Source organism: Podarcis raffonei, chromosome 4 (genome assembly GCF_027172205.1).
Source record: "Podarcis raffonei isolate rPodRaf1 chromosome 4, rPodRaf1.pri, whole genome shotgun sequence".
In the NCBI taxonomy this organism is placed as follows: Eukaryota; Metazoa; Chordata; class Lepidosauria; order Squamata; family Lacertidae; genus Podarcis; species Podarcis raffonei.
The window spans coordinates 58,082,797-58,098,930 of NC_070605.1; the positions used below are offsets into that span (position 1 = coordinate 58,082,797).

The window sequence follows — 16,134 nt, forward strand, 5'->3', positions numbered from 1 at the left end:
GGAGAATAACAGCTGTTACAACAGCTGCAATGGCTACCAGTCTGTTTGCGGGCAAAATTCAAAGTGCTGGTTATCACTGTACATTGAGAGGAAGTTAAATGAATGAGAATTTGATAGATTGTGAGGGGGAAATCAATCAAAATAATGTAATGTTTCCAAAAGGAGATTCTAAGACACCCACAGATAAAAAAAACTTCATATCCATGAGAATTCACCCCAATTTTGGCCCCACCTATGTGGCTAAATAGAAGTGATATGAGATTAACAGTGCTGATCTGACAGCAGCAAGAAAGAATTTTCTTTCTCACCCAGAAAAATGAGAATAGAAGCATTATCTGCTGGAATCCTACTTTAATTTTGATGGCTTCTCACAAGTTAAATGCAATCTCCTACAACACACTTTCTTCCCCCTTAAGGACTGCACATGCTGTTGTTCAATATATATAGCCTCATAACACAAATCAATCTATGAAAGTTGCACTTACTTGCACGCTGCTTTGGGAATAAAACCCACTGAATGGGGCTTACTTATGAATATAGCAACTTTCCATATCAACCTGGCCGATGGTAATACCTATCCTGCACGCTCTGTGACTAACCTCCAAAATGTTAGTGGTTTAGACCCAGATAAAAGGTGAGATCAATGGGACTTATGCTGTTAGCCTAACTTACCCTATTGATTTCAATAGGATCCTAATTTAACTAATTAACAATGAAGTGTTATCTGGAGTAAACTCCTGAGCATCATTTGAGGTATACAGGAGGTCTCTATGCATCCTACATGTTTGATCTTTTGGAGCAGCACACAAATAATAATAATAATAACAGTAATAATAATAATTAAAAAATTATACTATATGCCGCCCATCTGACTGGGTTGCTCCAGCCACTCTGAGAGACTTACAACAAATTAAAACATCAAACACAGTAAAACACCAAACATTAAAAACTTTCCTATACAGGGCTGCGTTCAGATGTCTTCTAAAAATCAGATACAGTGGTACCTCGAGTTAAGAACTTAATTCGTTCTGGAGGTCTGTTCTTAACCTGAAACTGTTGTTAACCTGAAGCACCACTTTAGTTAATGGGTTCTCCTGCTGTTGCTGCACTGCCGCTGCGCGATTTCTGTTCTCATCCTGAAGCAAAGTTCTTTACCTGAGGTAATATTTCTGGGTTAGCAGAGTCTGTAACCTGAAGCGTATGTAACCTGAAACGTATGTAACCCGAGGTAGGTGCCACTGTAGTTGTTTATTTACATCTGATGGGAGGGCATTCCACAGGACAGGCACCACTACTGAGAAGGTCCTCTGCCTGGTTGCCTGTAACCTCACATTGAGGAAACCATCAGAAGGCCCTTGGAGCTGGATGTGTCCCAGCTGAACAATGGGGGTGAAAACACTCCTTCAGGTATACAGGGCTCAGGCCCTTTAGGGCTTTAAAGGTCAGCACCGGGCTTTTTCTCAACCGAAACTCAGTTCTGGCAGGTAGGCACCATTGCCATAATAAGGTAACAATGGTGTTGTAATGTGGTTATTACCACTCAAGATTTTGGAACAATTATAATTTTCAACGTTTTAAAAAAGTACAAGGGAAGAAGGCTGAAGAAGGGAAGGCTCACTGAGGCAACCCAGTCAGATGGGTGGCATATAAATAATAAAATAATTATTATAAGCAGCTACAGCCAAGGAAGAGTGCAGCATATGCTGAAAATGTCCCTTTGACTAGTTATACCAGTCCAACAGAGGGCCTTGTAGCTGAGGAGGGAATGTTAGTTTGTGTATCTGCTAAATGTAATAAAGGATATAGGCCCACAACTCCATGAGGCCTTCCTGAGGAGAGGCCAGCAGCAACAGGTCAGTCAGAAGACCTGTTAAGACTAAGCCCCAGGAAGCAGAAATAATAATAATAATAATTTATTATTTATACCCCGCCCACCTGGCTGGGTTTCCCCAGCCACTCTGGGCAGCTTCCAGCAAAGATTAAAAATACATTAAAACGTCAACAAAAGTTTTGCCGCAAGGGATTTGGAACGTGGAAGAGGTACTCTGGAGAAGCACAATCTGATCCTTATTCCCTTATCCCAATGTAAGAAAAAGGAAGAGCCCAGGGCAAGAGTGAATTCTCACACGTAGTTCATGTTTCCAACAATTACTGTCTGTGGCCCCCAGCTTTGCACACACACATGCACGGGCCCTATAGGGTGCGGCTCCCAACACCGCAGCCCCATCCAAGCTCAGTGGGTCACCACCAAATGCTACCCCCACTGCAGGCGTGTCCCAGAGTGTGTTCTCCTGTTCAAATGGCAGTAGTGAACATGCGGAGGCTAAGCGTGGCAACACCGAAGCGCCACTCCACAAGTCCGTTTTGAACGACTGAAGGGCCTATTTTAAACTGCATGCGATAGTGCCCATTTAGGACGCTTCATCCTCGGTGGGGGGAACCCTGTTGCACACAAAGACTTAAGGTCGTTGGGAGTTGAATCTGCATTACGGGATGATGGCAACTACTGGGGCGCGCGGGTTGCAGCGTGGAAGTCATTTGAAACAGCCTACGACGTCCGAGGATGAAATCTTGTATCCGTGACGCGGCTCTTGCCTCTCTCTCCCCCCCCCTCGCCCCCCCATAAGCCTGAGAAGAAGCAGGCGGAGGAGGGTCCGCTGCCGCGGCGAGATGGAGCGGCCTGCGGGCGTTGTTCCTCCTCCTCCTCGCCCCACCCCAGTGAACGGGACTCGGGCTAGAACTGCAGAGGCCGCGGCTCTCCAGGTCCGCGGTACTTCTGGATAGGCGTGCGCGTCTGGAAAGTGGGGAGGGATGGAGAGGAGGCGTCGTCGTCAGGGAACAATGCCTCCCGCCGCGCGGGAGGACCGGCCTTGATGCAAGCGCGGGTTCCCTTGCAGGCGAGCTTGCAAACGGCAGGAACCCGGCTGCCTAGGAGCCAAGGCGTCCTCTGCAGCGGCGGCGCCCTCCTCCACCTCCTCCTCTCGCTTCCAACCCAACTCTCCTGCCCCCGGTGGCCCGGGAGGAACTGAACTGTCGCTGCACAGGAAGTAGCGGCTGCTGGAGCGCACAACCGCACACACACACCCCACATCTCTCTCTTTCACACACACACACACACACACACACGGGCAGCTGGGTCTGCCGCACTCCATGCCCTCGGCTTTCCGCACCGGAGCCCGGCGCCGCCGCGACCCCAGGCTTCCCGCCCGCCTCCTCCTCGGAGCAGCCCTCCGAAGCGCCGCCGCAGTGCCAGAGGCGGCGGCCCCAATTGCGGTAGCCGGCGCTGAGGGAAAGAGGTGGCGGCGCTGCTCCTCCTCCTCCTCCTCGGGGGAAGGCGGCGGCGGAGGTGGCCGCGGCTCTTGGGTCGGGGCTGGGCCAGGGCAGCCGCGGGGCAAGGAAAGGAGGAAGGAGGCGAGGCGGCGGCGGCTGCTGCTGCAGCTGCAGGTTTGTACTGCTCCGGCAAGGGATCGGGTGGTGCAGGCGGGTCCGTGCAGCTGCCGGCAGATCGGGTTCCTCTCCTCCCTTTCCCGTGAGGAGAGACCCTTTCACCCCTTTCTCCCCTGGCACAGCGCCGGCCCCGGCTTGCCCTTCTTCGCAGGTGGCTCCGCTGGGCTCAGCCTGCTTGCCCGCCCCCCTCTCCCCGCCTTCCTCCTTTATTCCTTCCCCAGCCCCTCCACGCAGCCCCCTCCTTGCTGCAGTCCTTCCTCGGGCACCTCCCTCCCCCTCGCAAGCCTCGTTCTCCGGCTGCCAACTTCTTCCTGCACCCCGTTCCCTCCCCCGGGGAACCTTAATGGATTAGTCTCCTTTCCCCCCTCGCCCTCGCCTCTCTGCATTGTGCGAGCGGCTGCCTTCAGACCGCTGGATGGTACGGGTAGTAGCGTCCCCTCCTCCCTTAATTTCCTCCGTTTCCCTAATTGCTTCCGTGCTGTGGTAGTGAGGGGAGAACTATGTCTGCCGGATTTCTTCAGTGTGTATGTGTGTGTGTTTTTACTTTTTGGCTGAGTTTCTCTTCGGGTTTTTTTTTTAAACACACCAGGGGTTAGCCTTGCGATGCTGAAGCAGCCCTTGTCTCTTTACACACACCCTTCCCTACGCTTGTGCTTCAGGCCCCCATCTGCTTCTCCGAAGGATTGTGAAATTGGAGGTATGCTTTCTGGGCTTGTACGTTGCCGCTTTGCTTGGATATCTGTGGTGTTGCAAGAAAAGGAGGGGCTTCCATATCGTGGGGTGGACTCTTTTTAGACTCAATACTTTCTCTTTAGCCTTTATATTTGTGGGCTGGGATTGTACTGTATAGGAATTGTAACAGGCATTTCTTCAGTCGCAGGGATGCTCAGCGGTTGGAACTGTTAGTGACAGAAACTGGAAAAGACTATATCCTTTCCTCCAGACTGTCTCGATTTCATGTGTTTGAGATGCAAGAGATGCTTCCTGAGGGCCCGTCCTACTCAGTTATTTTGTCCCTGGGAGTTTTGAGAGAATTAAGAGGTTTTTGCTATTAATTTTGCTCAGTCTGTGCTTTTAAATGAATCCGTAGACACTGGTCTGTTAAAGGGCAAGGGCCTTAAAATTAAGGTATACGTACTTGCCATTCTACTTTTAGTATGAGAACATTGTTCTCTCTGATCAGATTAGATTTATTCAATTTGTGTTTCACAGATGGAACCCCAAAGTGATTTGCAATACAATAAAACTCAATTAAAATGAAATAAATGTGTTAAAAGTGTTCATCTTCAAAAAATACCACCATACTTAAAAATAAAATAACCATCCCACCCACGTAAGGATGAACACTGAAAGCAAGACAGTTAGCACTGATAAAATGCCCTGGAGAATCAAAACATATTTGCCTGATGGCAGAAGGTTGGCCTGGGTTGATGCCTGGGAGGGCATTCCACCTGGGGGGGGGGTCACCACAGAGAAGGCTCTGTGGCTTCATAGGTAAAATGTTACACCATATCAAGTGAAATGGGAGTTTTCCACTGTATGTAGTTTAGATAGTTGCTGCAGCACACACCAGATATCTCGTCTGTGAGCCCATATTGCTGACCAGACTACCCTATGATGAACTAATTACCTGAATTATTGTGGCAAGTCACAGTGAGTGGTTGTTTTTTAAACCAAACATTGGGTGCAGATGTGTGGTACAATAGTAATATGTAACCATGGGATCTATGGAGTGTAACAGAATAAATTCTCTCACCGCTTTAAATATGTCCTTATTTATATAGAGAAAAATATTGCTTCTGAAGCAAGTCTGAATATAGAGCTCTCATGTTAGTTTAGCCTAATTGGTAAGTGTACGTGTGTGTGTGTGTGTGTGTGTGTGTGTGTGTATCTATATCTATATCTATATATACGCACACCTATCTATCATCTATTTATCTCTTATCTATCTACCTATCTTACCTGTCTTTACTCAAAGATCCACATTCCTCTTCCTTTGAATATGGCAGATCATCTACATAGAGGACCTGACATAGGAAAATTTGTGGCCTTCCATAAGTTGTTGAACTACATTTCCCACAATCCCTGACCATTGGCCCTGTTGGCTGTGGCTGATGGGAGTTGGAGAGCATAAGGTTCTTCATCCCTGATTTTTGGACTACAACTCCCATTATCCCTGGTTATTAGTCATAGTGACTGGGGCTGATGGGAGTTGTATTTTTAAACATTTGGATGGCATGACACTATCTTTGTTTTAGGTAGACTGTTATCACTGATAAGGTAGAGTCAAACCCTCTGTTTGATGCATTATTAATTTAGTGGTGCTTTTAACCTTCTGTCGCAACCAGAAAACGAGAAACGCTAAAAACACACCCAGTAGCTGTCATTCTCCATGCAACCAAAGATCTACATAGTTGTTGTGGGTGGAATTCTATGAGGTCCACTTGCGCAATGAGACTTCCCCCACCCAATTCTTACCCCATGCACACCCTAAACCTGCTATGGGTTTTCTCTCAACCCTACAAAGCAGATTTAGGGAGTGCGGAGGAAGGGAGAGTCCCGTTGTGTGAGCAGACCTTGTTCTGTGCAACAACAACGTAGTTGAATCCTACTCCGTGTTAACAAAAAAGAACATGAAAAAATGGTGCTGTCTGCCATAGCAAGAACGGGTATTATGTGGCATCTGTAGTAGTGCCAATTCCACCATTATCTGGCTTTTGTGCTAGACACTTGTGACAAAACCTTGTTGAAGCAAAAGTGGTATACCCTGGAGCGGAGGCTGATGAAGCAGGCTAGAAGACTGCTAGAACGCAAGCGGATAAAGACTCCAAATGAGTACAACTGAACACAGATATGTGTGGATTCTCTAGCCTACTCTGTGGCAGTGAAGTCAGCAAAGAAGGGTAACTTCTGTGCTGCAAGTTTGTCCTTGACTTGGTGTGCAGCAGAGCAATGTAGAGTGTAGTGTGGTGTGGTGATTTATATCCTGGCCCAAAGAAAGTCAGAGCTCTCAATAGCCTGTTGTGACTTATTTGCTAGACATTTTTAGGATAAAATCACTTGTATCCATAGAGATGCAGACTCTACTGTCATGGTAGGTCAGTCTCTTGGGGTGTCTACAGAGCAGTCTGGTCAGATGCCCTTGGATGAGTTTCCGTGGGTGCAGTTCAGGGTACTTGGACAAGTGTGGGTGACCATCTGTATTCTTGCCCTTCTTGGTTAATAATATTTGGTAGAATTTGTGTTCCGTTCTAATTTAACAAATGAACCTCTCTTTTGGGTTAACAGCCCCCTGCTCACTTCCTTTCTTCCCTGATTATCGCCACAGTTTCCGGAAAAGAGATTTCTCGTGAGAATAATATGGAGGGGAGACAAGTTTTATGGTCATAAAGCCACAGAAATTAAATTTGAAAGTCTTCCACCCAAATTAGTTTTTCTTCTAGCATAATTTAGTTTTTCCTCCTAGCAGGCATGTGTCTTTACAAAAAAAAGCTCTCCAAGTTTGATCCCTGCCATATGAAATCTCACTGTTCTAGTCTAGTTCATGACACCTTGTCATCTGTGAATTTGGGTGTCCACGCTAGTGGACATTGAAACTGCAAGCAGTTCAACATGCCAGAGTGTTCTGGGACTATAGATCACATGGTGTGTCCCACAAACCCTGAATCTATTAAACTCCTATTTACTTACCTCTTTTTACTTTGTCTTTATTACTGTTTAATTTTAGGAGTTTATACCTTTCACCTTTGATAAAATTCATAGAGTAGTTTATAAAACCTTTGTAAAAGTCTTGGGAAAGAAGAGTCAGGAAAACACTTATTGGCCTCCCAACTATTCATGATCATAAAACTGCTCTTTCTTGCAATTTCCCCTAAATTCATAAAATAGAACAAGTGTATGGACAAAGCTGTGGGCAGCAGGAGGACACTGTCTAACATTCAAGAATTCTCCACTTTTGGATTACAGCTTTTGGAGTAACAACCATTTAATGTTGAACTGAAATGATTAGGCGTATGTAGAATAATTACAATTAACAGGAATAGCATATTCCTGAAAGAAATTAAGGAAAAATTGAGGTAATAATGAGATCAATGGCTGCCATCCGTGAATAATTCTCCAATTTGATTCTGAAGAAGCATGAAACAGGATATAATCCCAAAGATCTTGTAAACTATTACAGTGGAACCTCAGGTTACGTACTGTCCTCCTTACAAACGCTTCGGGTAATGAGCTCCGCTAACCCTGAAGTAGATGCTCCTTGTTGCGAACTTTGCCCCGGGATGCGAGCAAAAGTCGCGCAGCTGCAGTGCAGCAGTAGCAGGAGGCCCCATTAGCAAAAGCACGCCTCATGTTAAGAACGGTTTCAGGTTAAGAACGGACCTCCGGAACGAATTAAGTTCATAACCGGAGGTACCACTGCATTGGTATTGTTTGGGTAACTTCATTTTTTAAAAAATAAAGTGGCTGCAGCTTGCATTTTATAATTTTCTATTTTATGGACATATACTCATATATATGCTTTCATGTATATATAATGGTTTAATGTTTCTTTTTTATTATTTCATTATCACTTAGATTCCAATGATTTTGTTTTTCATGAGTTTCAGAGCTTTGGACAATGTCCCTAGTGCATAATACCAAAATGTAACCAAGTTTTAATAAGTATTGGGTGACACTGCCTTAATAGTTATCATTTAGCAATATATCATAACTCTTGAATAATTGATGTACATATTTACCTCTGCTCTTAGGAATAGTTGATAGGTTTTAAATTTCTACCTATTACAGGAACTTTCTCGACATTTTCTATTTAGGTGGTATATAATGTTGTCAAATCTTACTGCAGAATTCAGTGCTGCAGCTAGCCAAGAATGTACCATATTCCAAAAACTTCGATGTTGTAGACCTTGATATGCTAGATACATATGAAAATGTGATTATTTGTGTCTTGTTATAGGACATGATGGTTATTTTCATGGTCTCCAAAACCACTTGACTGTCCTCACCTGCTGAGAGGCATTGATTTTTAAAAGCCCACAGCGTGTGTACAAGGATGAAGTGGTTACATTTAGGAGAAGTTGCTTAAGGAGTGTTTGATACACATTTTTAAGTTTTCCGAAGTCCTGCTTAATGACCCATCTCCCTGGTCTCTTTCTGTGAAATTAGAGCTAAGCCATTGGCAAAGTGAGTCTGTGACACTCCTGCCTGTAAAACTCCTCTGTGACATCAGAACAGATCATCAGATCAGACACTGGCGTCAGGAGGAGCCGGAGAGAGGGTGGCCAGTGCTCAGTGTTGGGGAGAGCAGGACTGTGATGAAGTAGGTTTAACAGTAACTGCTTTGCTAATGGACCCTTGGCTATTTGTAGAATAAGTGTCCCTATTGTTTCTTTAAAATATTGGAGGTTATTACTTTTCCTTTAGATGATAGATGCCGCTTTTGGTACTGAAAGAGCCATCACATGCCTTAAAGTCTAATGGAGGAGGCCCTGCTACCCAGACAGGCAAGATGAGAACAGGGCTTTTTCTTTATCTTTTTTACAGGGAATTCCTGCATTTTACAGAGGGGAAACCTAAACTGAAATCAGTGGAAAATGTAAGGAGCCATGTTATGGGTTGGTTACAATATCATCAGTTACATGAAATGTTTAAAATAAACAGGAAAAATGGTTTTTCGGACCACAGCTCACAATTTGAAAAAGAACTTCTACAAAACAAAGAAACGTTTTTGTCTAAAATGTACAATCTGTTATTAGATTGGGAAACAAAAGAGGAGCTTGTCAAAGCCTCTATGTCTCTATGATACACTGGGCAATAGATATGGGACATAATAAGAGGTTTTAACTTAGGCCAGGCTTCTTCAACCTTGGCCCTCCAGATGTTTTTGGCCTACAACTCCCATGATCCCTAGCTAGCAGGACCAGTGGTCAGGGATGGTGGGAATTGTAGTCTCAAAACATCTGGAGGGCCGAGGTTGAGGAAGCCTGGCCTAAGTGGTTTGTTTTGTTGTGCATGTTGATAGTGGATTTACTGATTTTTTTTTACAATCCAGTTAGAATCTCTGGAATTTAAACATTGTAGGGTGCAATAAACCAGAAGTTCAGTGTCCTTTTGATTTTGCTGAGGGAACTAGCATGTACTTTAATTCTCTTCCTTTGAAATCGAAGGAATTTATTTTTTGCCTGGATTGCACTCCTTGTAGTTATTTATTTATACCCCACCCTTATCCCTGCCTTTATAGACATTAATAATAATCTTTGAGCTGATGGGTGAAAATGTGTGGGTGGCAGCTAGGAACTTTTCAATCTTAAAAATAGACAGGCTATCCATGGGATAGAATGGCAGAGTGTGCAGGATTCTCCACATATTTTACTGAGGGAGCAATAGGAAAATATTAGTGTTGGTAGAGTGCAAACTCTGTGTGTGCAGATATGTACACAAGTTGCATACCAATAACTTAAATGGAGCACTTAACAGAAATGGTTAGGCGTGTAGACTGTTAAAGTGGGGGGAAAGAAGTTAGAAATGCATTTTGAGGTTGCCTGACTCTGTTGCTATGATGAAATTGTGTATGATGCATCACAAGGAATCTTATTTCACATCTGTGATTGCCCATTTTGAAATATGGTTATTGACTCATGCTTTCACAGGTGTATGAATACCTAAGGTAAGACAAGGAGGGGCTCCCAGATAATTATTTTGATAACTGGCAGACTGAATTCTGTCTTGTGATTTTCAAATGGCCTACAGACAAATTTGGAGGTGAGAATATAACTAATAAAATCTCAGTAGCTCATAAAGTTGAGCTTTCTGCTTGCAATTGAAACAGCCCAGAGTTGTTGAGCTTTTTTGGGGGGTGGCCCAGAGTTGTTGAGCTTTTTAAGCCGCCCATCGCCCGCCCTATTACCGCAGCAATAGCCAATCAAAACCAGCCTTTGCTGCAGCCACAAATAACACCCCAAATAGCCACTGACAATCTCCAGTTCGCGGCAGCAACCAGTCCCACGTCATTCCTATGCACTATCCGTGTATAAGACGAACCCCTATTTTTAACATAAATTTCTAGTAAAATAACCCCTCATCTTATACATGGAAAAGTACAGTATATATGCCAATCATATTAATTTACTAAAACACTTGATTAAGAAGATGCTTCCCAATTAATTGGGGCCAAAAAAATCTTCAGCTGGCCTCTGTTGCTTTTAAGGTGGTAATGACACATACAATTCAAACTAAATAATAAAATCTGAACCAAATCCATTCCAAATCAAACCAAATAATTGCTGCGATCACTGTTCTTTATAATATGAGGTAGTATAACTTGTATCTTTATTATTGTATTCCTTTTAATGTCATTGCAAGCCACCTCAGATGAAGTTAGGTGGGAAAACTAAGTTGCCATGGGGCTCTATCCATCAGATGCCTCCTTTGGTGCAATTTCCGTAGGTTTGAATGAAACTTGAATTGGAAGATAATTTACTTGGCACTGATTATTGTATTCTATATTGGTTTTGTACCACTTTTTTCTATTTAGAATTTATCAGACACACCATGCCAAAGGAGACATGTGCTCATACTCTCTCCTCCGCCTCCCCACAGTCTATTTAGTTATTCCTTGGTTTCCATGTCTATTCAAAATTCAGTGAGACTTGCTTCTAGATTAATGTGTATAGGATTGCTACTGTTTTACACAGTTTCCTGGGAGTATGCCTTGTTGAATTAAGTGGAACCTCACTTCCAAGTAGACATGTCCAAGATTGTGTCGTAAATCTCCTAAAGTTCACTGAAGAATTGCTGTTGATAGACCCTATTTTGTTCTGGCGCTAGAAGGGTAAAAGGACTAAAGCTTTATTTGAAGAATACCTGCAATACCCTGGCAGTCCTGGCTCCAGTCAAACCTAATCTTTTGCTTTTGTGAGCATTAAATTCATGCTTGAAAAGAGCCTGAGTAGTTTCCCCTGATTAATCAAGTGTAGCATTTTAAATCTGATTGCCTGGTAGAAGTAAAAAAGTGTGATAAAGAAAATCAACATTTCTGTCACATGTTTGGCTAGTGAATCATTCTATTTAAGTTTGAATGGTGGCATTTATCAATAGGGGTAGACTGTCAGGGTTGCTTGATACGCTAATAATTTGAGCTTTTCATTGGTAGCAATTTATTGGATATCTGTAAATCTGTCCCTTCGCAAGGCATTTCGCTCACTGGAAATGCTTGTGAGAGTGGATCTCAGTTAATTTCACGCTGCAGAATATGGGTGGAATCCTGTTGGTGTTCTTAAGTTTATGGGAAGAGTTCAGATCCAGTGGATGCCTCCACAAACAAAATAAGAGGGGAGGTAATTTCTGCTGATTCCCTGCCCTGCCCTACCCCCCCCCCCAGCAGCCTTTGAAAATTGGCTCCAGAGAGATGGGGAAACCTTTCAGAACAGGGGGGCAGGTGGTGTGGAAGGCTTTAGCGGGTGGAGGGGGAGTGGTATAGGCAGAAATCATCTCCTCCTTCCCAGGCAGTTGTTGGATCACAAGCCCTTCTGAAAGTGCAAGGGCAGCAATTGGATTCTACCCTCTGAAGAAATCAAGACTTTGGTGATGTGAAGGATATTTTTTTTGCTCTTCATTCAACCTCCCAACAGTGCAATGAGCGCTGGTGGCTGATGCCCATTGAGACAGATAGGGCAAAAGGCAAGGAAGGTAGCAGCAGGTGGAGCCAGAACCAGTGACAAGCAGAGCCAATTCATTCTCATTTTGTTCCCATCCTCCTGATTTCACATTTCGTTTCTTCACGAATCTTCCAGAATACAGTATTCACCAATTACAAGAGCCACTGGCTAAAGAATGTTGAGACCTCCATGCAGGGGGAAAAAGGTTCCGTTACCGAACAACAGTGAGGCAGGATGGAATATTACAACCAGATCACAAGGTGCAGTGATGCAGGTCAATACCTCTTGCTTTATAATATATATGCAACACTTGAGTGATCCATTGTCCTGCACCAGCCCTGCCAACTCAATTTGATTACATGTCCTTGCCAAGCAGCATAAGAGCTCTTGCAATATCAGCATATTTTGGAGTGGTGTTTTAACCCCCCCATCCCCAAAAGTCACCATATATTTCTTACATCCTCTCTCCTACAAGTGTTAAATTGATACTAGAAAACAAACACCCACACCCACCAGCAGACTTATTCATTTGTTTATTTTATTGAGAACGTTTATAACTCACCCTTCATTGTGATGGATTCCCATGGCAGGGTTCAAGCTACAGATTATATGAAACTTCGTGAAACAGCCATAAATCATCAGAACAAACCTAGCAAATAAGACCAGCTAAAGTCACAAAGCAATCTATCTGCCAGAGTTAAAACCCTAAAAACGTTAGCCTTAGATGCTAACTAGTTTATGGAAGCTGTGGAAAGCATGTGTTCTCTGGGGTGGCTGCGGAGAGAGAAATGTTGCAGACTGTGTGGATGTTTAGAAAGAAAGTCAATAACGGTTTGTTTGCGGGGTGGGTCCCAAAGAATCTTTAGTCTTAACTTGAGGTAATGCTACTGGCTTGTGTCGTTGCCAGGGATACCCTTGTCATGGTTGTCTAGGGCCTGTGATGGTGTCATTCTTTCCTCTAGTCTTTCACAGAGAAGGTCTGCCAGCTTGCATCAGTACAATACAGCACCTGCTGTGTGCATCCCCATTGCGTTACTTACTTATCTACACCGAGAATGATGATTGTGGAGTTTTTGTCTTTTGTTTTCACTTCTTTCCACCAAACATCACAGTCGTTTTCAAATGCAGAATACAATACTGGCCTGCAACTAGGCTTTTTTTTTTTGAGAGCCGCTTTCGAGAAGGGAGCAGGGGTGAGTGGGGTGACTGGAGCCCCATTATTTGGAGACAAACACCCTTCTTTCACCTTGAGGTTGGCTGTGTGGGAGAGAGGGAGAGAGGGAGGGAGAGAGCCCACGCACATCATTCTGTTAAGAGGCTTAGTTTGGCCCAGGAGTGTGTGTTGACCGATCTGCAATGTTTGACCTTATGCTAACAATCTACCTGTGCCCTTCGTCTACCTAGAATGTGGTTCCAGGAACAGTAGAATCATAGAGTTAAAGAGTTGGAAGGGATCTTGAGGATCATCTAGTCCAACCCGCTGCAATGCAGGAATATACAGTTGTCCCATACCGGAATTGAACCTACAACCTGTAGTTCTCTTATGGGGCTGCTTGGATAGAAGGAAGGGATATTCACTGTTTAGAAGGGCATTTCTGAGCAGCCTAGGAATTGCCTTCAGTAGTTAAAGAAAACTGACTTGGACTATTCCCATGTAAAATAACAGCAAGGTTGACAGGGCTCATTCCTGGGGTTAAAGAATTACTTGTTGTGTTTCTTCCCCTCTACTCCAAGAAAAATCCAGTTGTTCTTTTTTTAAAAAAATAACGCTTCTGTTGATCCCTTTTATATACGAGTTGTTCCTTTTTGGCTACGTAAGCAACAGCATTCACACCAGAAAATAAAAGGAATGGTTACGTATTGTGTCATATTGATGATGCTTGATCTGAAAAACAGGTTCTTTCCCCATGATTCCTTATTTGCAGAAAAGCAGTTTTTAAAAAATAAAATATAGTTATATCCTGCTTTTCTACGGTCACAGAACCCAAGGTGATCTACACATGGTTCTTAGATGATCACCCATCCAGTCGCTGATCACACCCAGACTGGCTTAACTTCAACAAGGTGTAGCCTAGGACCTTTAACTTAGTGTGTTTTCTAGGTTGTCATTGAATCATTTCAAAGCAACCTATAAATATAGGTAGTTTTTACATATCTGTATTCAAACTTAATCTTAACCAGGTGATTTTTAAAAAGTTAAATCTGACCCCCCCCCTTTTTTAAGGTTGCCCTGATTTTTTTTTGGGGGGGAGTTTGGGAATCATTGACTTAAATAGAAATAGTTTGATCAGAATTAGTCACTGAAACTTACTGCTTTTGTCCATCCCCCCATGTGTAATCCCTTAGCCAGTAATATATTTCTGCTGATTAAACGGATGTTTCCTCATACTGCTGGCCTTCTAATATTTGCTGCCGTTATCCCCAGCAGGTTGTAAGAACTGTATCAGGTTCCCTCCCCCCTCATTCTTAATTTCTTTTTCCTGGCATTGTTTCTTTTATCTTTATTTGCTTCAGATACACAGAACTGGATCAACCCTAGATACTAGTAGGAAATCTGTTCTCCAAGCATGGGCCCTATGTAGCTAAAACATTGCCATTCACAGACATGATGAGAGTATCAGCAACTTTGAGGGAAATGTCAGGGTTTGGAGAAGTACAAGAAATCCTCAGGGGGAAACAGCTACCACCTAGTGAGCCTGCGATGCAGACTGATTATTGCTAGCAGGGATGGGACCAGGAGGTGTGGAAGGGAGTATCGTGGAAATGGGTATGGCTGCGGGGAACCCTGAATAGGAGCACTCCATTCTGCAACATTTTGCTGCAGTCTCACTTACAGCATGCATAATCTAACCATATTAATGACAGCAGTTGCTTGTATACATGCTTTTTTAAATCTTCCAAGTAGTTTGGGGATGGTTTCTTCCAATGCTGCAATTAACTCTTATTCTTTATTTTTTTCCATTTCAGAACTTACATTTAGCATATGAGGTGATGAGGGCAACAGCATGATTTCTATATCAATCTTTTAAATCACTTTCGCCTCTTCTCCAGATTCATAATTTAGTACCTGCCATTAAGTTAGCCAAAGTTCTTCCAAGAGGCTGATCCGATGGTCTTGCTATTCTGGGCGGCTGATCTGCCAGCACTGTGCTAACGCAGTGTTGCCGAGAAACGTATACTCTCCCCAAGCAGTGAAGTCAAAAGCACAAGAACAGAATCACAATAATGCTTGCTAATGAAACCTCTACTTTAGCCATGCGTGGAAGGCAGCAAGCATCACATAGCAAGGAGTGGAATGCCAGAATGGTGTTGCAGAACTTTCCCCCAGACAGTGTACAAGTTAGAAGAGCCCTCAGACTTTTTCTGGCAGAGATGCCTATGAGCCAGTAGTCAGTAGGTCTTGTTCATGCAAGATCGAGGGCAGGGAAGGCAAACAACAAGGGCACCAGAGACACCACTGTGACATGACTGGTAGTTCTAGTGGGTTAAAACAATGCAGTAGTGGATAGGGGGTTCGAATTGCAATGTAAATGTGGCCTTCACAAGGGAAGCATACTATTTAGCAGTGATAATTTTGGGTGGACAAAGGAGAAGCAGTTCATTTATTCATTGGTGACATTTTGATGACCATCCACCAACCAAGTCTTTGGGGTGGTTTAAAAAACTTATGAATCAATGAAATATGTTACCTGAAATGTGTAAATTGACATTTGTGGTTGTGTTTTGCCATGTCGGTTGAGCATGGCCATTTATTTGGCGATGCAAGTGTGTCATTGCTTGATCCCATATGTCCCCAGAACCAGCTGGGGTACCAGCTGGGTATTTTTCTCCCTCAGTACATGTTCACTACTGTAGCCATGACCAAAATTTTGAGGTCTTTCTGCTGGTAAAATGTGGGCACACCCTTTAAGATTAGTCCTTTCATAGGCAGTTAAATGGCTGGTAAGATCAAATATTAGAGTTGGGAGCAAAGCATTCTACTTCCTCAAATGTACATATTTAGAAGATTAATACTGAACCATCGCTTGCC

At 43.6% G+C, this 16,134-nt stretch overlaps 1 protein-coding gene across 3 annotated transcripts in view; it reads left to right on the forward strand.

Moving 5' to 3' along the window:
- Positions 1-2,792: 2,792 nt before the first annotated feature.
- The window catches only part of AGPAT3 (1-acylglycerol-3-phosphate O-acyltransferase 3), an 82,560-nt gene continuing 69,218 nt past the window's right edge, over positions 2,793-16,134 (forward strand). Inside the window, exon 1 of one of the 3 annotated variants that reach the window (XM_053386848.1) lies at positions 2,793-3,444. The gene's annotated coding sequence lies outside the window, so the exon portion shown is untranslated. Of the gene's footprint in view, positions 3,445-4,041; positions 4,145-8,683; positions 8,768-16,134 lie in introns of those variants that run through there. The other 2 variants (XM_053386850.1, XM_053386849.1) reach the window with 2 other exon arrangements.